The sequence below is a fragment of the Grus americana genome, chromosome 1, assembly GCF_028858705.1.
Source record: "Grus americana isolate bGruAme1 chromosome 1, bGruAme1.mat, whole genome shotgun sequence".
NCBI classification, from domain to species: domain Eukaryota; kingdom Metazoa; phylum Chordata; class Aves; order Gruiformes; family Gruidae; genus Grus; species Grus americana.
In genome coordinates, this window is record NC_072852.1 from 97,165,755 (window position 1) to 97,193,128 (window position 27,374).

A 27,374-nucleotide genomic window follows, 5' to 3' on the forward strand; every position below is an offset into this window, starting at 1 on the left:
TTGTGACTTCCCTGATGCAGTACTGGTGCCTTTAATGGGGCCCTGGGAAGGAGCCACCTCAGACTGAGCTTTAAGCCAGGTGATTTAATAAAGCAGGGAGAAGATGATAATTCAAAATATTACTGGGGATTTTAGAGGAGTTACAAATGATTAGTGAATTAGAAATGTGTGGTAAATAAAATAATCCAAAGGACTTGAAATCAGAAAAATATTTTTTCTATTCTATCTAGCCTATAAAATCAAGATCAGATTTCACAGGGTAAAGCAATGCAGTGTTTGCTAAGCAATAAAGATACAGTATCTGGCTTTAGGATTGTTGTATTGTTAGTACTTGTCACTATTTGTCCTTCTTCTAGGACCTTTTGATAACTTAGTACGTAATAAGTTCTCATTATCTAATGAAATCACCTGGAAATTGTTTATTGAATTCAGCAGATTCGTCCTTAAATGCTTTGGTCATTCTTTTCAAAGAGTCAGTGGTAATTTGTTGTCAGTCCATATCTAATATACATCTCTGAATGTCCCTTGGGATTATCATTCTGTTCCTTCAAGACAATCTTCGCTGGCAGAGAATGCAGTTATTAGCATTTAAATGGTAGTTTGCTTTGATGTAAACAGTAATAAGCATGCTCCACAAGAACATTCATTACTGCCTTTCTTCCTCAATGCATGAATGTAACCATAAAAGCTGTATACCATCTTTACTTGTGCATTGGCTACCGCTGTTTTTTTCTTTTTTAAATAGTGATTTATTACATTTGTGATACATATTCAAGGAAGATACTTTTTTTGTTGTTTTGTTTAGTTTTCAAAACCAGCCTGTGGATATTGATGTTAAATATCTATGTGTGTGTATGTGTGTGTTGCTGCCTCCTGCATGCAGGTTTCTGTTTCTGATTTTGGATAGTCTAACCAACTAGTTTGGATAGTCTAACATAACCACGTTGATTGTGTGTCTATTTGTTTAGGAGACTGGTATCAACTCTGGTGCTCTGGTTTAGAGCATAACGCCATGGGATGTGAAAGCAGACATCAAAGTGGTAACTGATGGGAAAGTTTTTTCAGTACATTGTGCTAGCAAATGCACAGGATATGTTCCAAAATTGCTGCTCTCCTCCATTCTACTTCAGGTACTTCATGAACTCCTTTTCATGTTTTCTTTAATGTGTTCTTGAATGAAACTAGGTACCTCCATCCTCTGCACCAAGGCACTGCCCTCTGCTTACTCAAATTTCATCTCAAGGTGCTTTGATTTTGAAGAGCTCTTAATAGTCCTTAAGTAGGGAAAGTATGGGAAGAATGGGACTTTCTGCATTTATTGGAGAGTGCCAACTTGTGAAAGAATTACCCGGTGTCATAGGCACGTGATATCTTGCAGTAATGCTTACACCTTGACTTGTGTCTGTATCTGGACTGTCATTTCTACTTTTACCTTTAAGGATGTGGGATACCTTTTCCTCTGAAAGCACCAATGCAATTACTATTTCCAGAAAAACGGACTTTTAAATTCCCTCATGTTCAACCAGAAGGAGGAGCTTGCTACAGTAACCAGCACTGCAAGGTATAGCCAGCATCAAGTCCCTCCAGCTCTCTACCTTCCATAGTGATCTCTAGTGGCTGTTTAGTAACTCAATTATTATTTTTTTTCCCCCATGTGTGCTAAGTGACAGATTTCTACCCTCCATGCTATCACCCTGGAAAGTCCTTCTGAAAGTATGGCACAGTTGTTGTATCACTTGCTGCAAACATTGCTTAGATGTTTCATATTTCACAGTGTGAAACTCATTGGAGACTCTTGGGTATGAGGCTCTTCAGGAGCTGGTAATCAAAAAAGGTGGGTGGGAAGGGTGCCCAATTCCTTGTTAACCTGCTCCGGCCTTCCTTGACATTCACTTGTCCTTCTGCACTACTGGGCTGGTCTTGCTTCATATGTCTGAAACTCCTTAGAGTAAAGGTGGGAGACCCATAACACCAGTTACTAACTTTGTAGAATAAATACTGCAAAGCAATAGTAATGATCACTTTTTTGGCCCTTCTGTTGTGTATTACTACAAAATTAGAACACATTGTACGGATATGCTTCCTCGTCTTGCTATGGTTTTAGAAAACACTCACTTCTCCCTCTACGTCTAACACTTTTATTCCAACCACCTGTGTTTTGAAATAGGCCCAAAAAGGCCTAAACTTTCCTTCCTACCTTTTTTTTTTCCCTTAAAGTATTTATCTTAGGTATTTCCCTCCATTCCAGCAAAACATCTGAGTATTCCAACCTGGAAAGGTCTTGTAAGAAATTATTTTCATGTAGAAAACATGTTGGTGACAGTATTTTATGGAACTGAGTCAATTAATGTGAGTGAACAGGCCACAGTTTTTAAAAAATGTTTTAAAGCTTAAATTACCAGAACAGAATTTGTAAATAAATCAGGAGTACAAAGTGACAAGGGATATGAAAGTGTGATGAAGGCACAGAGCTTGGATTAGATAAGAAAATGATATTTCTTATGCTCAAATTGTTTTGCTTTCTGTTATTAATAATGCGTAATAGATATTTGGGGTCACAGAATCACAGAATATCCTGATTTGATTTGGAGTCACAGAATATCCTGACTTGGAAGGAACCCACAAGAATCATTGAGTCCAAATCCTGATTCCACACAGGGCAACCTAAAAGTTGAACCTTGTATCCAGATCATTGTGCAAACACTTCTTGAACACCATCAGGCTTGGGACCTTGACCACTTCCCTGGGGAGCTTGTTCCAGTGCTTGACCACCCTTCTCAGTGAAGGACTTTTTCCTAATATCCTGAACTTCCCCTGACACAGCTTTAAGCCATTCCCTCGCACCCTGCCACCAGATGCCAGAGAGAAGAGATGAGCACCTCCCTCTTCATTGCCCCTCATGAGGAAGCTGTAGACAGCAACGAGGTCACCACTCAGCCTCCTCTACACTGAGCAAACCTAGCATCCTCTAGGTACTAGGGTCACATTCATGTGTGCTCTAACTCTTAGTTTCAAAAGCTTACAACAAGGATGTATTTTGCCCTTCATATTTACTATTTTGCTAACCGAAATACAATAAATATCTTAGGGGTTTTCCCAATTAAATGGATAAATAATATTAAAACCATGAAAGAAATTTGCATTTATACAGCACTTCTCATCGACAAAGGATCTCAAAGCGATTTGCGGATAGTCATATAAATTTCTAATTAAGAATTCCTTTTCTGATTATTTCTGCTTAAATGTGTGTCTTTTTAATCACCAGAACTTCAGGCTTCAGTATGTTAACTGTGTCATATTCCAGTCTACACCCTTGCAAATTATGAACTAGATTTGTAACCTCCTACTGTGCTAGCTGAATCCTTACTCAAATGGGTAATCCCACTGAATTCGATGAAGCTACTCACAAAATTGTTGAATAGTGTATTAAAATATTGTACAGCTTAGACCTATGCACATCTGAGGCAATCTATATAGGTTATTCAGTCTTTATAAATTTAGTACACCATAATGTAGTCCCACCATAATACTATTAGCTCATTTTTCATCTGGAACTTAACAGAAAAATTAAAACCTGAAAAGGGGAACATCCTTCTCAGAAACATGTCAGTCCTCATGCTCTGTAGGTAGTCATTGGGCAATGTTGGGGGTGGCAGAAGTGGTGTTTTTGACTGGCTGCACAGAAACATGAATCATTTTACAGACTTTCTTGTCCTCGAATAAGGAGCCCCAAGTCTGCTGTAAACTGTTATTACAAAGTATCATCATATATTACAACTTTTTATGTGCATATTTCTAGTTTGCAGATGTAGATGGAGAAGGAGTTATATACTTAATTCGCTTTTGTGAAAGTTTCTCTTTAAGATTTCTGCACAGATCTAAAGCATGAGAGAGACAGTTCCACCAGGAATATATGGATGAACAAGAGTCTTCCTTGCTTCCCATCAGCTAGAATAACTGCTTGTAAAAAAGAAGTGCTGAAACCCAAATGGGGTGGAAAAATTGTCAGTATCTCATTAAAATGGAAGCACAAAATGTTACTTTTGGCTTTCAATAACAGTGTTTTAAAACCAAAATTCAAATTTAACTTTGCACTTGAAACATTCTGCATGTTTTAATCTCTATAAAGTTATTCAATGTGTTCAGAAGCAAAATTAGTAGCTCACCACAAAGGCACTGTGTTTACACAATCAATGGGTATTACTGTCACCTTTCAGAGCTTTTTATCACTTTTCTCCTGGATCTACCAGTTCTGCATTTTCAGATAGGAATTTCACCTTTACCCAATCCCACCCACTGGAGAGCTGTTATGGAGCCCCTCATCCATAGGGTCACCTTTGCAAGCAGATTGCATTCTGACTTCAAACACCCTGACCTCCATGCATCTGCTCTATGTGTTGTCCCTCCTGGAGCCAATTTAATATCATATTCACATGCCTCGTGTTTGCCGAATTCAGCAAAACTGTTCAGATTTGCAATCAGGGGAACACATCATACATTTGTTTTGCAAGATAAATTGCATGGAGTAGGAATAGATTTTACACTGATACTCCTCCTTGTGCCCTACAAGCCTAATCATTGTTAGGGATGTGCCTTGGAAATGAATACCAAAGGAACTGGCATTGCTGTGTGTAGGATCTTGTTTTGAATCAAAATCAGCAAGAATATTTGTGTGAGGTGTCTTCCTATGCTAGATATGTGGAAATGAGAGGCTCCGAGTGACTTTGCAATGGAGACACTCTCTCTTCCAAACCAATAAAGGAGAGTGGGAGTGGAAGAAAAAGCTGAAAGGAAATTAGTATATTAAGAACCTTTATGAACTGAAGCAGTGACTGCCAATACTCCTCCTCCATTTGATTTTAGCTTATCATACAAATCGAAACGTTAAGTCCTACCCTCTCCAAGTCCTGCTTAGAGATGGCAAACCTCTTCTTTTCTTCAGGTCTTCTTCAAATGCTACCTCTGCGCTAGTTCCCTCTCCTGAGGCAGGCCACAGAAACTAGAAGCCCCTTTATGTCTTTAATATGCAGGTGAGATGCTGAACGGAGGCATCAAATTACTAATGCAGAGCTAAGAACAAGATATGATTCATTCATTCTTAGTCTTTCTAGTCCTGCACAACTATCTGATCAAGGTGATATTCAAGGAGGATAGTTTTACAGTGTAACAATAATTTTTATGTAATTTTTTTCAAACATTTTGTATTTTAATGTTGATGCTAATTTTTGCAGGAGAAAGTACATGTACTTTGAAAAACGAGGTGGTGAAGCAAATCATTCACAAAGTCTCCTTCGTCTCTCACAAGCATCAGAATAACTGTCAAAGTTTCCAAGGTTGGAAAACAGTTTGATTTCTGGCATCTTGTACATTAAGGCTGTATATATAAGCACAGCAAACAGGACACACTGCAGAGACCCCTGAGCTGGTACCAAAAGAGCTGGCTCCAAAACTGGGAGCAGATCTCACCTGATGGGTACGTGCCTCCATTTGATGCTGCACCTGAGCTACTGCCTCTCCCGTGAGGCAGCGATGCTAGGCTAAGGTGGCTGTAACGCTCCTGGCATTTATTTTAGCACACATTGCACTTCACAGATGTACTGGCTCTTCTGGAGATAGCTGTGGGTATTAGTATCTAATCCGTCACGTCCTTGGGTATGCCCTAAAAGCACAAAAAGGGCTTTCTTCCACCGAAAGCTTTACGTTTTGCCACAGAGTTTATGGAAGCCAAAATCAAACCGTTGAAGCTGAGAGCTACTTACGGGGGAGCAGTATTTTACTACTTTTTTGAAGTTTTAGGAATTTCTTACTGGAAAGCATGTTGCATGAGAGTGTGATTAAAAGGAAATTGTCTTTCAAAGAAAAGACAGAGACTAATGAGTCAAAACAAAATGATGGATTGCACAGGCAAGGACAAGATGCATTTGCCCAGTCTTACAGAGGAGTGGCACTGGGGAGGTGTGAGCACTGGAATAAGATAAACTCAACAGGTTTTTTAATTATTATAGGCATGAATGAGTAAAAAGCATTAAGCAGACATGTACAAAAATTGTAATAGGAGTGCAAGGGGTATACTGGGATATCAAAGTTCCCTGGTCTGTGCTTATTCCATTTTACTGTGTGGAGTAAATCTACAGTTCATTTTTTGGCAGTTGTAAACATTAAAATGTTTAAAGCCAGTTTAATGTAATTAAATGTTTAAGCCAGTTTAGCAACCAGCTATACTGTTTTTATGATGTCCAGGAGAAGTTTATGATGGAGTTAACTCTCATGCTAGAGAGGTGAGAAGAGATGCTTGGGTTAAGTATATCATTGCATGTGAGCTCTGGAGCTACACAGAGCCTATACTGGTCAATAATAATGGTTTTGATGTGCTTTTATAAAACAACAGAGAGGAAGAAAGAAGTCAATGTTTCGAATTAGCAAATGGTCTTCTTAAATAGCAGCCTTTAAATGATTGGATTTGATTGGTTTGTATCTGGAGACCAGATAAACAATTTGGGATTTTGGTACATGGTTTTCTCATTTCTACTTCTGATTAGAAAAAGTTCATATTAACTGGGTAAGAAGTATATGGCAGGCAGGATTTTGATGTTTCCACAATAGAGAATCCCATAGGAACTATCAATCAATTGCAGAATTGAAGTGATCTTTGACTCAAGGAGATTCTGAATGGCACAAGCCTGGCTGCAAAATGTTCAGAGGATTCGAACTGCTAGTAGTAAACTGGATATAAATGTGGGATATTCCTGACACAGTATATGCATCTGATTTGGTACAAATTATTATAATTAAGGTCGGCTACAGGTGTTGAAGGATGGCACTGGGATAGTTATGGACCAGATCAAAGATATTCTACAGCATCTGAGTAGTGGTCAAAATGACTCTTTTAAAAGAACTAGCCTGTCTCTAAAAATCCATAAATTCTATTTAAGGTTTTAATTTTTATTTGTCTCTAGTTAAAGACCTTGTTTCCTCCTTCTTTTCTTCCCTTCTTACACTAGTTTAATCTTGTTATGCCTAATGGAATTACAATCCTTTTTACTCCATACATTTTTCAGAAGATGCATGCATTTTCATACTAATAGCCTGTGCGCTGCTAAATAATCCATGCTAGACATAGTACAGTTAATCTTTCCCTATTTCTGACAGAATTAATGGTAAGAACCATTTTGCTACAGTTGAGTATAATTTCCTATCTGGGGATATAATTAATGTCTGACAAGATATTAAGCAAATATTGAATATTGCATCGAGAATGAAGCCTTCTAAACAGTTCCTAAATTTACATAAATCATATTAATTAATTAATTTTCTGCTAACAATACAACATGCCCAGCTGTGTTCAGTGTAAAAGTTTCCAGTCTGGTAGCATCTTGGATAGAGCATAGTGGGAACTTTCAAAAAACCCTAAACAAATCCAAGAACATCATCAGTTAACTGCAGCAACCTGGATCAGAGAGCAGGAGCTCTCCCTCTCTCATGGTCATTCCCACCAGGCATTTGGCTTTTCAGCCTGAGCTGGCAGGGAGGAGGAGCATGGGGGAATCTTGGCAATTGTTTTAAAATCCCCAGGGATTTCAGAGTCTCTGCGACAGACTTGTAACACTTTGTATGGTGCTTCTTGTTTAATAGTGAGCCTAAATGTAAGGTTTTCTTTGCAAATATTTAGTATTCCTGTTGTAGTTGTACGTGTCAGGACCCTGAAAGGTGCTAAGCTCTCTTCCTTCCCAGAAAGAGGCATGCAAGCCATATCAGAGCAGGGAGCAACACAAGCAGAGCCTCTGAATATTTTGCTGGGGTATGGCTTTGCAGCTGTCATTGGCGTTATGGTGTAACCACAGGACTAGGTCCCTACAGCCCATTTCAGAATTTAGGAGCATCTAGGGAGATGATCTAAAGATAAACTGAGCAGTGAAAATGTACTTAGGTGTCTTTTTATCTGTGCTGTAGTATGTAGGGCAAACAAAGAGTGAAGCAGGGACTGGAGGTCCTTTTATCGCAGTGGGTCAAAAGGACCTCAGGGCTTCAGCCGTTCTTGCCTTTAACATTTTTCCTCATATGGCTTGTATCCTTGAAACAGACTTTAGAGCTATCTGAAAATGCCATGTGACGAGGAGTGAATTTACTATGATATCATTGATATCTGAAGCCTACTGGCCATCAAAAACCCACAGGAGACACTGCCAAGTGGCACCACACTGCCAAACTAGCCCTCTTCTCATTCCTTTGAATAGAGACGACCTTTGAAAAAGGAGAGGCATCAGCCAAATCTACTCTGCTTCAGTGACTTCCAGCTTCCCAGGGCCCCCAGACACTATGAGGCACATAGCACTGGTTAGATCAGAGCTTCCTGGAGCTATAAGCCTTCAGTATACACCAGCAGACTCAGGACAGCTGATACCTTCATTTGGAGCAATTTTTTGTGCAGTAACATGGCACATGGCAGGAATGTCTTAGAGGTTTTTCATAGTGATGTGGTTCCAACCTAGAGGTTTTGAAATAGTATCCACCCACGTCTGTCAATAACCCTTCTTCTAGGTGAGCCTTTGGGGATCTTTTTTTTTTAATCTCAACTATATCCCTTTTGTTTCAGGATCAGCTTTTAATTCTCTGGTTTCAGTTTCTAACTGATGCCTCTCCTGCATGTCTCTAATCTGTCCTTTGGCTGCCTGGAGACTCCCCTCTTATTTTGAGACCAAATTTAATCATATTATCTGCCTGTCATCCAACAGTGATATTTCCCTGTGCTTCAGGATTTGTGCTAACTCAGTCGTGGGTGGACTGGACCCATTTTCCTGGGGGCTGGTTGCATCTGATTGAGCTTAAAAGGTAGTTTAAAGGACTCTGTCCATTCTTATGCTCATAACAGTATACATAACACACTCCTCCTGAAATCTGGATTGCCTGAGTTATTTTTTTTTTCATGGTTTAGTATGTTTCCATGCTTTAAAACTGGTTGACAGGCTGGAAGATTAGGTTCAGGAGTATTTTTTGTTGCGGTTACTGATGATGCCCGTAGAACCAAAACAGTTCTGAGCTTTTAGAAAACATTTTCACTGATTCTTTTTTGCTTCCTTGAAGTTCTGGGAGAACAAGAAACCAATTAACCAAACAAAACTACCTCCTTTTAATCAAAAGCACTGTGGTCTGGGACTGCTTCTGAGAAAGAGGAAGGAGACAAAGCCATCCAACTTGGTATATGATCATTGTTTTTCAGTGATATGTCTCTGTATGACGAGGTGAAAGAGTAGAGTCAGTTCTGCACAAGAGATACAGGCATCAAATGTGGCTTTTCAAATACATTCTTCGCCTTAAAACACTTCATTGATCCCAAAATCGGCAAGCATTTGAAAAGCTTATGTTTGCACAAGTGTGTGTTGCCATTACTTCTCATTATATCAGACTTCTCCCTGGAGCTGTTTTTTGTGGAGTTTTTTTCATTATACACTGAAGCATACAGTACTTTGGAGCCCTTTGACTGAATGTGAATAAATAGATACCAGGCAATAAAAATACCAGTTGTTTTGATGATTGAAAAAAGAAAAAGAAGAACAGTGTCAGATGGAACAGTGTCAGATGGCTAAAAGTCTATGGCAGTCCCTCAAGTGAGTTCCAACTCAGGTTTGTCTCATATAAAGAAGGATTCACATTTATTTGAAGCAAATAAGGCAACCTGATGCCAGTTTTGGACTCTGTGAACTACTGAGTAGAGATTAAAGTTAGATGGGAAGACTCTGAGGACAAAGAAAATCAAGTAATAAGGTAATTGATGTCTATGTTCAGGTGCCATCTTGGCAGCACAAGGTTTCTAGAACATCAGCTGTGGAAGTTCTCTGCAAGAGATCAATGAATTTTATTTTACTTTATTTATTTTTTTGTTTGTAATCTTACTTCAGGGACTAGTGTCTATCATCCAAACATTTGGAAAGGCAGAACAAAACTTTTTTCTCACACAGCATATTCTTAGTTGGAAGTGGATGGTGACTGCCATTGTCTACAGGGACTGTGGTGACACTTCGTCCCCCTGATAAACAGATACATCCATTTGTTCACTAGCTGTGCAAGGATAGATGGGTGGCTGGAAACATTTGTAAGAAAAGGATGAACCCATCAAAAGCAGTGAGCTGGTCTGAGCTCAGGTCATCGAGAGAGTAAGAAGAGAATAAAAGGGCTTGCCATGACTGCATTTCAACATAATATCAAAACCCAACAACTTCAAAACTATTCTGAAAGGGATATGTCAGCCAGAGCTAGTATGAAAATTTAAAAAATGTTGGAGGCAAAAGTGTTCTCTCTAGTGTCTCACTGAAATTTATTTGGTAATGTTTGATGAAACATTGAAGCATAGATGCAGCAAAACCAGTTTTCTACTTTTAAAACTTTTCAGGTACTTCTTTATTAGCCTTATAACTACATGGTCTTCACTTCCCCTTCACTTCTTTCCTCCTCTTGCCTCATAACATTGATGTATCTTCCCTCTTAAGTCATTCTCCCTCTGGTAGAAAGTTTGGAAGTGAAAAATATGCCTGCTAGAAAGTTTTCTGTGGGAAAAGATGAACTTCAGGATTTTCAGTTAGAAGAATGGAAAGAAGTGGTTCCAGAGAATCCCATTGCTCCCGATGGCAGAGCAATGAAGTACAGGGAAAACCAAGGTGTGCTGGGGGGCTGCCTTGATCCCGGTCAGACTGCAAGAGGACGCTGAAAGAGAGACAGGAGGGGAAGGATATGAGGAGCTTTGAACTACAGCTCACATGAGGCCCCATGGGAGCCTGCACTGTCAGGGAAAGCACTGGGGACCCAGTCCTAAATGTAACTTTACAGCATTTATCTTCCAGTTGACACAGTTCATAACATTTTCCTCTCTCAAAGGCATTGTTATTTGAGCTTTCTGTCTGATTCAGGATAAGAAATAATGATGAAATAGACTTTCTGAAGGCAAAAGCTCTGTTTTTCTGCAATCTCCAATTCTGATGGTCTTAAAATGACATAGTCCCACATTTATTTATTTTCTGAGGTCTCCTGTCTCATTTGGTGCAGAAGAGCAGCAGTGAATGAAACAGGATAGACTTGTGAATGCCTGCCATTCATTGAAAAATGGAATTGAGAACCATTTGCGGAAGTCAACATTATTTATGATCACCTGTAGAAACCCATATTATGTGTTTCTAATGAATTTGATCTATTTTTCTCTCTGATCATTTCTTTACTAGTAGAACTGGCAGTTTTAAACACTTTTAAATTAAAACAGATCAAGAAATAGATAGAATAAATAGAATGTCTTGCCTACAAATGCTGATCCTGCTTCTTTTACTAAAGCAAAAGACCTTCATAATTCATTTATGCCTGTGCAGTCATGACTTATGGAGCTTTTACACTCATGAGAGAAACATAATACTCACCCTTCATGGGTGAAATATTCTATATGGACTTGGGATTTATTCTCTATTGGTCTCTCTCTTGAAATGCTCATTTTAAAGGTCTGACAAAAAATTTTGTTCAAGGATTAGATTTCTTTACAGAAATTAGAGTGGTTAATCTCCAGACCACTGACAAAATTTGACCAGTTTCTCTCTCACTATTTTGGATTATCCCGACTTTACAGCTTCATTCTAATTTTCTTCATGCTCAGGTTGGACGTGACATACCAAGACATTATGTACAGGAGTTAGCTGAGGATACTGTACCTAACTATTTCTAAACACAGCTATTACTGAGTATAGTGTTTACAGGTAAACATGAATTGCAGCAGATTTCTAGGCAACCTGAGGAAGAGTCTCTCGTTAATAATTTGGGCCAGCAAGTAGGTGTCAGCACCTTGAGCCAGATTCCACCGAGCTGAATAGTCTGCACTGTGTGGCTAATTTAAAGAATTTCAGAAAGGATTTTGAATAGACTATTTAGGAACAGCAATTATGCTAGAAACAAAGCCAAGTGAAGCAGTCAGAAGTCTCATCCAGGACTTATCAAAAGTACCGGTAAAATACATTTATATGTAATGTAGTTCATTACCTTACAGCTGGATGCACACATGTGTATTGCCTAGACCCACGCACATGAGGGCAGGGTGCCGGTATGTGGTCCGGTTTCCAGTATGTGGCCCATATCTGCTGCTCTCACTGAGACTCCAGCCCTGCCATTGCAGCCACGTGCGCTGTGAAATTATGTTCATGCATTAAGTTAGGTATGCATGTCAGTATTTTTAAAAATTTAGTCTAAGGGCCAAATACACAGAATTGTATAGGAACGTGAAGATGCAAATGCATGGCTGGCAGGAGTTGCAAAAGCACGTAAAAGCTGGGAAGTAAAAGTCTTATTACGTACACAAAAATCCTTAAAACATTGACCTGAACAACCTTACGCAAGATAGGTTAGCTGTTTTTCACATTTCAAAACACTAAGAAAGATCTCAGCTCTTCTGAAAATCTGGCTCTGAGTGAGAGTGCTGGGATTTTTGTGAAATTTGAACCTAAGGTCAGAATATCGATTCTCTCCATGTATTACTGAAAGCAACAGAGGCTTCTCAGAAATTAAGGAATTCAGGCAATTACTTTGCACCTCAGTTTACCCTTATGTACCTATGAACGGTATTTTCAGACGGGTATTTTAAGGCTGACTTCATGTTCATATCACATTCAGAGAAGTTCAAATGAAATTTCATGTACAAATGTGCATGTACAAATTTTGGGACAAGTACGTTATGACTCTTACATAAAATGTTTGAATCTGAAACGGTGGTTAGGCATTGCCATAATTCTCATATTGTATAGTTGAAACTTTTTATCACTTTAGATAAAGCTATTTATCTGTTTTAGTTCTGTTTCTCACTTTACTGCTGGCAAAAATGTATTGCATAACACCTCATTACGTAATTACTTGATTACAATTTAATTTTTTCTGCAGAATCTTCCAGAAGTAATACACTTGCAGTCTAAAACTTTATGTGGATGGTATTATTGAGTTATCGTGTTTTAAACAGATTGCATGGATATGATTATTTCATTAAAGTACCGATTGTTCTTGTGTGTATGTGTGCTGGCAAGGAAATAATCAGATAACAACGGATACTAAGGCCATGATCTGAATTGCACACTACTCCTCAGCTATCTAACCTGTAATTTTAACGCAACATTTTCCCCTTCACTAACATACACTGCAGTTATATTAAAATTATAGCTAAATTGCACAAAAGTCAGAAAATTCTGAAATGAGGTGTTAGGTAAAACTGGCAGTTCTTTCCATGTCTTTATTTAAAATAATTTTTTGCTGTTGGAGGAGCGCTACAAAAAAGGGGGGAAAGGTGAGAAAGATTGAGTTGAGCTTTTGATTTTTTTGTGTGCATCATTAGCAGGAAGACTTACTAATTTCTTTGTAGTGACACCTGTGTGGTGTCACCATTGACTGGTAAAGTGCTACAAATGTTGAAAAGTCCTAATTCTGAAAAGCCTGGAGTTTCACGGGTGGGAATGGTGGATTCGTTCGGTCTCTGGAGCCTTTATTGCCAGGACAGGCTGGTTGGGTGAATCCTTGGTCCTTTTGTAGGGGATCGTACCTGATTTCAATACACTTTTTAGGGCAGACTAAATGCTTGTATATGAAGAAGAACCTCATGTTCTCATGCACAGCCTCATTATGTACTGCAGACAGGGGACTCTAGTTATGATTCAATATATGGCTGCATAGTAGTGGGGAAGGGAGGGGGTGCCTTAGGGAGGACCCTCTGTCTGCCTCTTTCTCTCTAGTCCACAGCCTTGCTATGTGGCATGGGTGAAATGCCTCAAGACTGTTTTATAGTGTTTCCAGTACAACAGTTGATTCAGACTGCGCAGGGGGAGGGGATTAAAAAGGAGAGAGTAGAAAGTCAAGGAAAAAAGCTGATGGGGTAGAATATGAATCTTAAAAGTGTAAAAATCAACATCAGAGTGCTTCTCCTCTGTTGCCCCCCACCTCCCCGCAGTTTAAAAATGTCTTTAAAGTAGCTTAGAAAAGACCATGTAAAAGTGTGACATCCAGAAAGCATTAAAAATAAGGTGCAGGGGAAACATTGACAACAACTAACATTGGCCTTGGTCTAGGAAGCCACAAGAGAAGGGAAAAAGGGGGGATAAATAAGATACATAGCAAGAATAGATCTGTCTGCTGAAGATAAAACACATGAATTTTCCTGGTCTCCTGCTTATCTAAGAAACTTATTCATTCAAGGGTCCAGCAGGGAAAACTGAAGTTACTATCAGATTTTTTGTTAACAGTTAAGTGCTTTTGTTAAGCAAAGATATTTTGCCTCAAGGAAGCCAAGACTTAAGCAGAGATGGAGACTGAGCAGCACTGCTGCCATCCAGATGACGTCAAAGCTAGTTAGCGAGGTGGAAGGAGGAGTAGGGAGGCAGGATGGTGAACCAGGACTGCCACTTCTGGTCTCTCTTTCTCTTATCTTTCTCTTCTACCTCTTCCTATATCAGCATGCTCTAGATAAGTTGAGCATATTGTACTACAGTCTATCATTTGATGATAGTCAAATAATTGTCTATTTCTTAAAAGTAAAAACAAGAGCAGCCTATGAAAATAATTACTTCTGAGTCTTCTTTCAACCACTCTTTGATTATTTTTTTTCCTTTAAAATGTGCATCTATTGAACTCAGTTATTGCTGAAGGCAAGGAATGAAGAAAACATGATCTGGTGACAGCTGGTTACAGTTTGGTTCACATAAAGTGCTCTTAATTCTTCCAACAGCAGTGGGAAGTATGCGTTAAAGAAATGGACTGTATCATATGCAGGACTAGTAGCTAAGATTATAGCTGAGATTGCTCAGTACTTCCTTTTATTATAATTATAGCTTTTATTTCCCTAATTGCCTATAACTTTGCTCAAATGTAATCTTGTGGATTGACACTTGTCATGTTAAGCGTATACCTCAGCTGGAGTTACTGAGTTGAAATTTTCAACAACAACCGTTTAGCCACTTCCAAGAATAAGATTAGGGGAGGAAATATATTCAGTGCCATTTAAAGTCTTATGGCAGCTCCTTTTCAAAATGAGCATATACATATAAAGGAATCGAACTGAGGCTGCCCTTGTAACCCTTATTTTGGCTTTTTCCGGCTGCTGAGCATCTGACTTGCAACCTTGACGTTGTTGTCTAGTACTTCATGTTGGTGATACTATGTAATTTCACAGTGAGTTCCTGCAAAAGCAAAGATTTGATCTGGATGTACAGAACACAAATTGCAGAGAAATAAAACCGTCCAGTGCTTTTAAAGGGAACCTTGATTTCATTTCTGCAGTTCTCCTGCTTTTCTGCTTTCTTTCTGATGAACATGAATCTATCTCTTAATACATCTATGTTTGCATTAAAATCTGTTGCTTTTTACTACGACGTAGTGTCTATGCAACTGTTCCTGATGTTTCTTGTCCCAGTTTTGGCTGACATCTGTATATTAGATCTTTGGGGAAAGAGCAAAATAAATTGACTGCAGCTGCTTTTTAAAATATTAGGTTATCTCTGGAAAGTGTTTTTCTCTTCACTTCCTTTCTCATTCATGCCTGTCTCTTCCATGAGCTTACTAATCATTTTGTTTCTTTTTAAGAATGGAGTGTTTCCTCCATCATCTTCCCTTGACAATGCAAATGGTATGGAATCATAACGCAAACTTTCCTGTGTTTTGTGCCAAGAATACTGATAAACCTTTCCCGAGCAACCTTCTGGAAATCAGACAAAAAATCAGATTAAACTACCAAACCTTCACTGGCCATGGAAGTTTTGGTTAGTCCAAGAGTCTGTCTCTGCTCTGACTTCAGCCTGAAACATGCTTTCTGTAACTACAGGATGGAAAGTGTCTATCTTTTAGCAGTGCAGATAGGTCAGTGCCTAATTGCTACATCTCCTGACTACTGGTACTGCAATAAATTTTAAAAAATACTGTGCATATGGTATTGAAAAACTATATATCTAAATATAATCAATTAAGAGACATATTAATTAAATCTGTTCAAAGTTTGTCTGATCAGGCTCTTCCTAAGCTTGTTTTGAAAGATTAGAAAATATTTGTTATTCCATCTTCAGGTCAAAATGAGGCAGAACTGTGGCTGAACACTTAGGAGTGTATAAATGTGGAATGCACACCCCTCAGATCTTCCAAGTTCTCTACTATTAACTTTGACACTCTAATCTGATGTACTTTTCCTGTATAAAAGGCTGAGATAATTTTTTTGAAAGAGACACATTTCACATTCCATGTGAAACTTCAGCAAAAATCATTTTGCCTAATATTGCTTATAATCCCTTGCTTTTTGCCAAGTAATGTATTGAGGAACACAGAATACAGAGCAAAGTATCAGAAGGATGTAAATCCTTGAAAAGATGAAATTCAAGAAAGAAGTTTTCAAGTGGCTTTTAAACTCAGGTCTTCAAAACTCATGAATAATGAGCAATGGTCTTTCAGCAGAGCATGCATGTATGTTGAGAGTAGAAGAGCCAGCAGAGTTTCTCTGAAGAGTTTTTGCAAAAAATATCAGGAAGAGAGATCATCAAACCTCTTCCCAGAGTTTATATGATCAGACTGTAAAGACAACACTAGATCTACTAGAATCAATGAAAACATTACCCTTGGGATTTCATCATTAACATTTATTCCCCTCTTCAGATTTTTTTTTTTTCAGGAAGGGAGCAGTAGTGTTTTTTATGGAAGGAAAATGTGAAAACATCGAGAGTTCCAGATACTCTGTCTAGAAGAGCTATAGCAATAAGGCACTAAAGTAACTACAGAAGGAAACAAAAGTCTAGAGGCAAAATTACATAAAAGCAGAACTGAAAAAAGAGGTAATAAAATGAAGGGGTTGTAGTTCTGGATTTGAGCATTTCTTTGTTACTGTCCTTCTTGCTAAATGCATAATTACCAGCCTTACAGACTGAACTGTGTTAATCAAAAAGAGGTGGTGGTTAGCAGCAGCTCAGCAGTTGTGTGTAAATAGAGTTTTAGATATTAAATGACAATTAAAGGCTTTTAAAAAGTAAATTTCCAAGTGATGAACTCAGCCTCATGAGGGCTGGAGGGAAAACAGTAAAGCTGGATTCAGCCACAAACCACTAACTATAAACAAACCACTGGCAGCATGTCTGCTTCCTAAAATACCTTATTAACACTCTGTCTTTAACTCTTCCCTTGTGGAACAAACTCACAAAGAGCTCCAACAAAATACTGAAACCTCTGTCTCTGCTTCTGAAACCAGCCAATATGGAGAATGCCTTATTTTAAAGGGAAAATAGCTAGCAATCTAAAAACTGGATTATTGTCTTAAATTTCATTGCTACCTAATACCCTTGTCTTAAACTTCAGCTGAGCAGTCTTGACAAGTTTTTGGTCATGATTTGGGAAAAATCCAGCCTAATGCATGGCTGATGGCAACGCGTGAGTCTGAGAAGAGGGTAACTAGCCCTGCCAGTTACAGCTAAGCCCAAAGGAGGGTCCTGGACATCCCAGAGTGACCCTAGATGCTCTTATGGTGTGAAGTTTGTGACTTTTTGGTGCTTATCTCACTCATTTTTTCAGGCAGTGTGAGACAGTGGCCATGGCTGGTTGCTGGTGGGGACCCCTCGATTAGGGGTGCCCGTGCGAATGAAGGTGGCTGCAGGAGCGTCCCATAGTAATGCAGTTGAGTCTTTTCCTCCTGGAGCTAGAAGGAAGAGGTGAAGCCGTGTTTCTCCATGGAGGCAATGCTGCTCCATGCTTGTCTCAGGTCCTGGATTCATACCACCCGCCCTCCGTCTCATAACTGAAGCTCCTACACAGAAAACCTCATTACCTGGAGAGGTTTGGATGGGCAATGGAGTCAGTCTCTGGAGGTACACATCCCTGTCCATTGACTAGAGGACATCTAGGGTGAGTGGGACCATGAATAAAATACTTCTGGTAAGTGACTAGGGGAGACAAATCCAGATCTGTGAGTTGAGAGCACCTTGACCAGGAAACAGGCTCTATATGCATGCTCCTTCACCTGCATAAAGGGGCAGAATTAAGTATTTAAGGTGCAGCCTCATGTCTTAAACCATTTTGATGAATATTCCACCCTGGCTTTAATTACAGTCGAGAATGGCTGTACTACCCACTGCAGTTTCCCTTAGACCCAAAATCACAGAGCATTACATAAAAAAAAATGCTATGCACTGGTGCTTAAAATTGAATGTCATTTTTACTTACAGACACTAGCAGGTGTTGAGCAGGAAAAAAAATAATGTACTAGGATAGTAAGTGTGGTAGCGATAGAAAAGAAATGTGAACAATGCTCACACTTCCTCAGCTTTGTTGTTCCAAACCCCAGTCCCCACAAATGTGATCTCCTTCACATTCCCATTTGATTCTCCACTTCCGTTTTTGTTTAACTTCAGACTCCAACCCCTTTCTGTTAAGGCCCTGTTTTCTTCCTGCCTGCTATGTTTTAATCTTTCGTACCTGATCTTATCAGGGAATGTGCTCAATATAACATAAGCTATTGTAGCTGGTTTAAAAGATGTAATAAACAGAGGTTGATGAAGACAATAATAGAAGATTCAGAAGTTACAGAGGACACTCCATATTTCTGCATCTCATGCTTATAGCCTCACTGATTTTTCTGTCACCATAGAGTACCCCAGAGTCTAATAACATTCACCCTGTACACAATTTATAGAACCTTATTCATTTCCTGTTTGGAAAGGGAGAGAAATAAGCATTTTGAGATTTATATATATTTTTATTATTATTATTTTTAAATTTTAAATGGTGTTAGAAAGAGCTACTCACATGGCCCTGGAAATAGAAGACCTCTATTGTGGCATCGAGTCAGGAAGGGAGAGAAGGTACTTTAATGTTCCTATACTGTCCCCTGCACACTTTGCAGAGATGCTATTTCCACAGTTGTAGAGAAACCCTATTAAAAGGTGATGATTTGATGTGAAGGAGAGCCTTGTCCTTTAGGATATGGATTAAGATCACCAATTTATTTCTATGCTGGGCATTCAACAAATCTCAGAATCAGTGTGTAATGTTTTAGTCCTGTCTGAACTTCCCTGTGCCACCTGGTCACCCTCCTAGTCTCTGCAGAACACACTTCATTTAAATTTCATCCATTTTCTTCTTACTGCAGACTTTCATTAGCTTACTCTTTATCTGCCCTGAAGTGTGTAATGATAATAGTGTTGCTTATATAGCTCCTTTCATTTTCAAAGCATTTTACAAACATTAAGTAATTAATGGAGAAGGCAGAGCATCAAATAATGAATTTTTCAAACTATTGGTGAACTGATATAGACAGATAATATGATTTGTTCACTACCTGAGTAGTTCAGAGGTGGACTTTAATTTAAAGTGCTGGCCAATTTCACTGTCACTGACGATGAGAGAGGAAAAAAAATCAGCTTATGTTTCTCCTACATGAGGCACCTTTTTTCAATTGAATTCATGCTTCAATCCTTCATTTAAAATTAGTTCCGTTCAATGGGATGCCAGAAGCACAATATACTGATTTTCACAGAAATGAAGAAATTAAGATCCACACAATTATTTCCAAATCATCAAAATCTATGGATTTGACATTTCAGCTGAAGAAATAATTTCATACAATTTTGGAAGCTACTTTTGTACAATTTCATGCTCTACAAAAAAATCCATTTGGATACAGAACTGTGACGCATTGTGCAAACATCTCACTTATTGGTTAATAATAATGGTTTAGCTTGGGTTTTTCCATCTTTGCTTTCATTGACCACCTACCATCATTTTCTGCTGAGGAGCAAGAGAAACTGCCAATTCACAACCAAAGTTAGAGACACATGATGAAAGTAAACTAACTGGGGGAAAAAAATCTGTTGGTGTTGTGATACGGCAGCAAAAGAGTGGTCTCTAAACTTCCCTTGCAAAATATTTATTCTCTGATTCGTGATGTAGTAGGAGGAAGAATGAAAGAAGATTATCAAGCTGTGTTTCTTGTGGTGGACGTATTTATACATACTCAGGAAAAACTGAAGGGCTTGGGAGACCGGCACTGGAATGTGCAACTTTTTGTCTCCCAGAGTTACGGCATGTCTGTGCTGGTTAACCAAGCTGAAACCGTGCGAGGGCTGGTTAGTGGTGAAGTCTTGTTCTCAGTCCAGAGGTAATTCCATTGAGAATAGTTTTTCACTCTTTTCAAATGTGTGTGCAGAGCAGCCAAAGTTTGAGTAGATCATGGAAAAGAGATGAATCGTTCTGATAGTATAAAAATAGTGGGAAGGAACCACTTACTTACTAAGTCTTCAAAAAAAAAAACCCCAAACCCCAAACCACATTTGGTTTGAATTAATGTGTGGGTTCCCATTACTCATGACTGCTGGCAACTGCTGGCAGAGTGTCTGAATTGCAAAAACTTTGGGGAAGTTAGCACAAGCTATTATTTATTCAAATAGTATTACTGGAAGAGTGCTTTTCGGAGAGTGGCACTAGGTATGGGGAATAGGAGCTGCTGCTTGGGGCAGCAAATGGGCCAGAGACATTTTTACAGACAGGCTGCTTTACCTAATACAGAGCACTGGGAAGCCAAGATCAGGGTTTGTGGGATGGCAGCTACTGCTATGGAAGGGGTTCCTCCCAGAAGTAGCAGTTGCTGGTCCTAATCCACCCATCTCCTTCCTTAGCCATCCCAGCAAGTTTGTCTTTTCAGGGACCTTGCTCCCCTCTTTGTCTCCCAGCTCTATCCCTTCTCCCTTTTCGTACCCTTTCTGTGAGCGGAGCAACAGTTCTGGCCTTCATCCGTAGGGCTGCAAAAGCCCGTCTGGCCAATAGGATCACAAAAGCTTGAGTCAGCCCTGGTTATGCATTAGCTGCTGTCTGTCACTCTGCTTTTAAAAGGATTCAGTTCTCCAGCCAAGGACCAGGAGCTGTACAATGTGATTTGGGTGACCAAATGCACAACAGCAAGCAGCCAGAGGCACACTGGTTAATCAAAATTACTTAGCAAATATTTGCGAATGCAGAATACCTTTCAAGATGAGGTTCTCGTTAACAATTCATTAGCAGTAAAAGGAACCTGATTTATAATGACTCATCTCTGCGGTAAGCAATCGAGTCACTCTGAGCTCTCTCCATAGGGGTAGCTTCTTTGAAATGGCATTGAGTTCTCTGAAGAGCAGTTCTTGTTTTGTCTCAATTGCATAGCTGAGACAGTAGATTTCATTCTTCATGGCAGTATATCCACCATATTATCAGGAGACTCTAGCTGCAGATGAAAACCGGTTTTAGAAAGAAATCTTTCTACTATCTCAGAATTGCTGTGGTAATGAAGAAAAGTTTGAAACAATCACAAGCTTGAGTCAAAGAGATTATTTTCGAAAGTTACCCTGAAAACTTCTCTAAATTCTATTTAATGCAGACAGGGAAAGGCAGGGGGGAGAGGGAAGAGATTTCTGTATTTAATTTAATTCTTGATTCATTTGCAAATTGCTTGGCAAACAAGTTTATGCATATTAATTACATTTCTAATGAAAAATATTTGCAGATGCACCTGTTTTCATGACAAAGTACAGATTGGGCTTGCAAAGCTAATACATATCGTTTAGTAACTGTTGGCTCAACCACTTTGATAGAATACATATTGCTGGAGGAGCAAATGCTGTGACATAATTTTTTTGCTGATATCAGGCTGTACAAGACACAGAGTGGTTGGGGCTGGTTGTCGGTGGAGACCCCAAGATTAAAGCAGCATAAGCATTTTGTGTTAGTGCAGGTGAGAGCAGAAACATCCCATAGTAACACGACAGAGCCATTTTCTCCCAGAGTGAAGGACAAACCATAAGAAAAATGTTCATAAAAGTCCCCTAGTTTATGTATGCAAAGACTTGCCAGGTGTATTTCCTTGCTGTTTCACAGGCTTTTACCATGAGAACAGAGTCTTTTGAAATATGTCATCACTGTTGATTCAGTTAGTACCTGACTTGTTCTTTTATTGGCAAAACGGCCCATGAGATACCACAGATGGGAGCTGACAGTTTAAACCATATTGGTCAAAACCTGAGCCTAAGCAAAATTTAGATCATGGGAAGTCCGTTGTGCCACTAGAATTTGTTCCTGCAGGTTTATTTGATTTTTACTGGTATGGTATGATTTGAATTTTGCAAACCATCCTTAGTTTTGTTATTTGAAAGAAAATTTGAAGTAAAATGCTTAAATTAATGTTCACTGTTTATTTCTGCTTCATTATTTAAAGTGTTTATTCAGTGCCACAATTTAGTCTTCACTGAGCTTGTAATGCATCTTGTATAGAATTGCCAGAACTATAATATAACAGTAGCAAATCTAATGCTAAATGGTGCTTGTTAATGGTTGAAATTATAGTTTAGATCCTGAGAGTATAAAAGCATCATGAGATCCTTTGCACTTGGATATGGGTTTTGGAATTCATATTAATGTTGATGAAATTTATGCTCGGGGATCGGAGAGAAAATATGTACCATGTAGCTATGCTTCACCACAATGCATAGTGCTGAAACGATCCCCGCCTGTTGCAAGCCTCACTCAAGGCACAGTAATTATAGTAATTAATGGCATTGTAAAGCACTACTTATTTTTAGTAGGTGTAATTGCCAAGGATGCTTCTTTTAAAAAATGCTTTGAACTGCATTCTCTGTCAGTAAGCACAGAGGCTGTCAGGTATTTTTTTTCTAATTGAGAAAAACAAATCAGTCATCAAAGTCAAAATTCTTGGGAAAAGTGGAGCCATAGTTCATGCTGAGAAGGGACTTGCTCCTTCAGGAGTGACATTGATTGATTTTCAGTGTGTCTGCTCATGAAGTAAGAGACTGTTTTAACACCTGAACAAGGGTGTGACAAGTGATTGTGACAAGTGATGCACAAAGCTTACCCTGTCACCTAGGTTCAGCTCAGATCGTGCTTACAGGGATAGTCTGAGCTTTCTAAAGATCAGTCCCTGACTGGTAAGCATCCTGTTTTCTTTGTGCCAGGCTCATTTGCTTCCTTCAGAAATGCACTGCAAGAAACTCTTACCATTTTTCTGCAGCTTAATGGGGTACAATCAAATAAATATAAGAACAACAAAGGAAACATCTAGGTTGATCAAATGGATTTCACCTCTGCAAAATCAAACAGAAGCATCATGATTTTCTGTAACATTTAAATGGCTAAGCAACACACAGAGAAAAAAGTAAAACCAGCTAAGTGAAGAATATGTGAAATGATTTACGGCAGATATCCCAAAACCCAAGAGGCTTATGAGGAGAGAAACAGTGAACAAATCTAAAAAGCACAAAAACCCCTTTCCTATCAAGTTACAAGACAGCTGATTTTGAAAGATAGAACAGAAGGTCGGGATGCAACAAAACATGATTCAGGAAAATAGTACAGATGCTAACTAAAGAAAGTAGCTATTAAAAAGAAATTAAAAATTAAACCAGTGGAATCCTAATGATACATACTTCTCGGGTCTGGATCCATCACAGCACTATCTCCTTCAGTAGACCTGGTGGGACTAATGGGTGACAAGGTCAACAGTGTTTCATTGCACCCAAATCCAGGGTCCAAAACACCCAAATGCAGCCTACCGTTTCTTGACGTTTGAAGTCTGTCATCTATGGCAGAGTACCTGGAGCATCAATGCCCATTTTTACAGATACTGAATACTAAGTCCTCGGCATGGAGTCAAATCACCAGAACCTTCCTGACTCACAAAAAGCTAGTTCTGTCCCAATTAGCTGATGACTTAGCTTTAAATAGGGGGGTTTAGTCAAGAACTGAATGATTAAATTACCGTATATGACAAAGGGAGTAGCACCACACTGGTTTTATACCAATGTAATTAATCTGACTTAGGACAAACGACTCCTAGTTTTTTGTGTGAATGTAACTAGTCAAGAGAGGAACTGTCGCATGGTGGGAGAGAGACCGGGTTGCAGGGCACAGCCAGTGATACAGACTGGTTTAAACTGCAAAAGTTTAAGGGGGTTGCAGAGCTGTCTTTGAGAAAGAAACCACAAAAGTGGCAGTGAATAAGCAACATGAGTTTTCTGGGGAATAGGCATTTACTGGCTTTGACTTCCTCTCTTGTTTGTTTCTTTTTTAAAAGGTTAAACACAAAGAATGGGCAAGTCTGTCTAGAGAGGGCGGATTGGGCAGTAGCATGGAGCAGATGAGTAATTTAGCTGCTTGTGCTGTCAGAAAAGCCAGCCTTCACTAGCTGCAGGTCTGTGTGGAAGCAGTGATTTGCTACGTGATGCTCTGCAGAGGACAGCTGTCAGAGGAGAAGGACTGACTGCTGCAAATGAAGTCATTAGGTTTGTTCAATCCAGTCACCTCTGACACTATTCTAAGTTCTATCAAACGTTCATTGACACAGTGGCATATACATTCAGCTGTGCTGTAGAGAACCAGCAGTCAATGGAGAATTCAGAACATTTAGTTTCACTGTGCACTAAGTCTTAAGGTACTTTTTTCATTGCTTGTCGGTTTTTTAGGAGTTTGGAGGGTTTGGTTTTTGGGGTTTTTTTTTTTTTTGGTAGCTGTTGTTGTTCCTCAGAGGAAAAAATCTGTCTTGGCTAATGTGGGTGTTAATATGTGGAAAGAATTAGTCTTGAAGCAGCCACGTAAGCTGACAGACTAGGATTCCTTTTGTTGTTCTGCTCTACCTCTGATTTTATATCCACATCTCACTGGAAACCCAAACACAAATAATGAGGAGGCAAATGGCAAACGCACTTGTGTCAATATTTCCACTTTCTGATGATTTCTCAAGCAGGGCTTTCCATGGCTGTGTTTGCAGTTCAAATAAAACTGTAGGAAATAATGCAAGTATGCTAAGGCGCTAAAAGCAATGGGCAACAAAGAAGAGCTCAGGATGTGTGCATTTTAACAAAGTGTTAATTGAGAGTATAGTGAAGGTAAAGGAGAGCTCAGAGAGGGGGCTTGTTGGATTTGTTGGAAACCAGAATCCTCTAAATGCTGGGCTCTCTAACTCAGAGTAAGGACAAGTTCTAGTTTTTCCTACTTCAGGTTGTGTTACAATTATATTGGTTGGAACACTTGTAATTGATTTACTAAGAGCTATCACTCCAAGTTCAAAAAACCAGATGGGTATTATTTAATTGCTGAAGCAGGACTGCTCACGTATTTACATATAGAAAATGAAGGAAGCAAAATATTCATTCTGACCATGTCCTATTCTTCAATCCTCCAGTTAAACTGAAAATTTGTCTAGTGCTGTGTTCCCGAATCACATCACAAAACACTGAAGTCACTTTATAGCCTTTCCTTTTCCTCCTGAAAGACCGTGGCAACACTATACTTCCATATTTCAAGTGTTTCAACCAAGGAGAAAGTCATATGAAAAGCTCTCAGAAGTGCTACTTTATCTCCATATTCACTATTCAGGCTTGAAAGCGAACCCTTTTTTGGCTGCCTCACAGAATAAAATATTTAAAGGCATGCCTTTGATTTCCTACTTTAAATAGAACACAAAAGCACTGTTTTTAGGAAGCTAAATCACTTTTTACTCTGATACTTCATTAAGCTCACTAGAGACTCGTGTCCTTCTCAATTTTCAAAGCGCTGCAAGAGGTTTTAGTTTTGTAATTCCTCTTTGACTGAATCCCTTATTCCCTGCTTGGAAATGTAGTAAAGCTGAAATGTCAGTCTTATGATAGCTGGGAATATCCTTGTGTTTTTTTTCCCCTGCAAAACTAGTGTGCATGTAGCTAATGAGGTATTTTTGAAGTGCCCTTAATCTGCGTCTGTAACTTGAAGTGAAGCATTGATTTTTTTTTTTGCAGGGCGTAGTTATTTTTACCAAAGTGTAATTCTCTTCCACGTCTGCTCATTTAGCAGTAAAACTGACCCATAGACTGTGCAGCTGTCAAAGGGGTGCATGAATGGCCACTTGCCTTATGATTAGATGAAGGGGAATGCCTGAGTGGCGGAAAGCCGGTGTCAATATTTTATCTGCATAACCTCCTGGGCAGTAATGCCCTGAAGAAGCAAAGGTAGCTGAAATAAGCGTAGCAACCTTTGCAGAATTATTGCCAGCCCACGCTGACCAGAGCAACTCAAAACTTTTCTGTTTATAGGAGATCTAAGCTGCCCTCCTGCTTGGCCATTAATAAGGGAGAGTGCAAGATGCCAGGTGATGTTAGGATCAACTTTTTCCCTTTATTCTATCCCGAGCCATGAGCAGGTCGAAAAACAACTACTTGCAGCCTGAACGAAAGTGCCAGAACGCCACTGGATGGGCTGTGTTTCGTGCAAGCCCGTCCCGTCTGGAAGGCATCCCAGACCCGCAGCACTTACAGCCCAGGTGGCTACTCAGTATGGTTGGCTTTCTGACATCATGTCTCTCAAATGGAGCACCTCAGTGTCCCTCAGCCCTGCTCAGAACTGCTCAGCTGTTGTCCCGCTCAGGGGCAACGCTCCCACGTAACACCACATGGGAAGGTGAACTAGCAGCTTGATAACACTAGGTCTGAGGTTCTTTTTTATTCAGTCTGGATGAAATCAATTGCGTTACAAAGAAATGTAATACGGTTCAATAGACATTACTCTAATGCCTGTGGAACTTAACAGAATAGAGAAAAAAAAGTTCTTATTCATAATGATTTTTGATCCGCCAGTAGAATTCTCTTGCAAAAATTTTATTCCCTGTTAAATTTCACCAGATAGTTTCAGGAAGCCATTCTGAAGTCGCTATTTTCTACAAAAACTTACAGCACTCATTAATAACCACAGAGGTAAGAATCAACAAACAAAAGAATATGGGTAGATATGCTAGCAGGAAAAAAAAGTCAAGCAAAATGAAGAATGCTTCATACGTCTTTTTCTGTCCTACGTTACTCCTACAGCTAACTCCTGTACTCCACCTCTGATCAGAGGTGCATCCAAATGTATCATGGAGTTAAGAGTCAGTGTGGAAGCAAATTGTTCATTTCTCTAAACAGTCAATAGCTCATACTGTTTAAACAGCTTTCTTTTTTATATAATTTTTGTAATCTGAAATTTCAATATTAAAAAGATAGAGAATCTCAAGGTTCAACATAGTACACAACTACAGGTTTTCTGAACACTGGACTTTTGGCATCCATTTTGATTAACAGCCATTAACATTTTCTAGGTCTTTATATTCACCTACAACATGCAAAAATTGGCATGCCAGGATCAGTTCCGGGGAAGAAAGGGTTGTCCAATAATTGATTTCACCCTTCAAAAATGGAAAAAAAATCCCTGAAACATGGTAAAATAATAATTACATGGAAGTGGTGTGCAAATGATAATGTCTGATTGAATACCTCCTTTACTGGAGATTCTACTACTATGGTAACAGACAAAAAGCCTAATATATTCTGACTAATCAGGATTGATGTTAATTAAAGAAG

At 39.1% G+C, this 27,374-nt stretch overlaps 1 long non-coding RNA gene across 1 annotated transcript in view; it reads left to right on the forward strand.

Moving 5' to 3' along the window:
* Positions 1-993: 993 nt before the first annotated feature.
* The window catches only part of LOC129212150 (uncharacterized), a 33,434-nt gene continuing 7,053 nt past the window's right edge, over positions 994-27,374 (forward strand). Inside the window, exon 1 of the long non-coding RNA XR_008579081.1 lies at positions 994-1,130. This is a non-coding gene — a long non-coding RNA (uncharacterized LOC129212150). The remainder of the gene's footprint in view (positions 1,131-27,374) is intronic.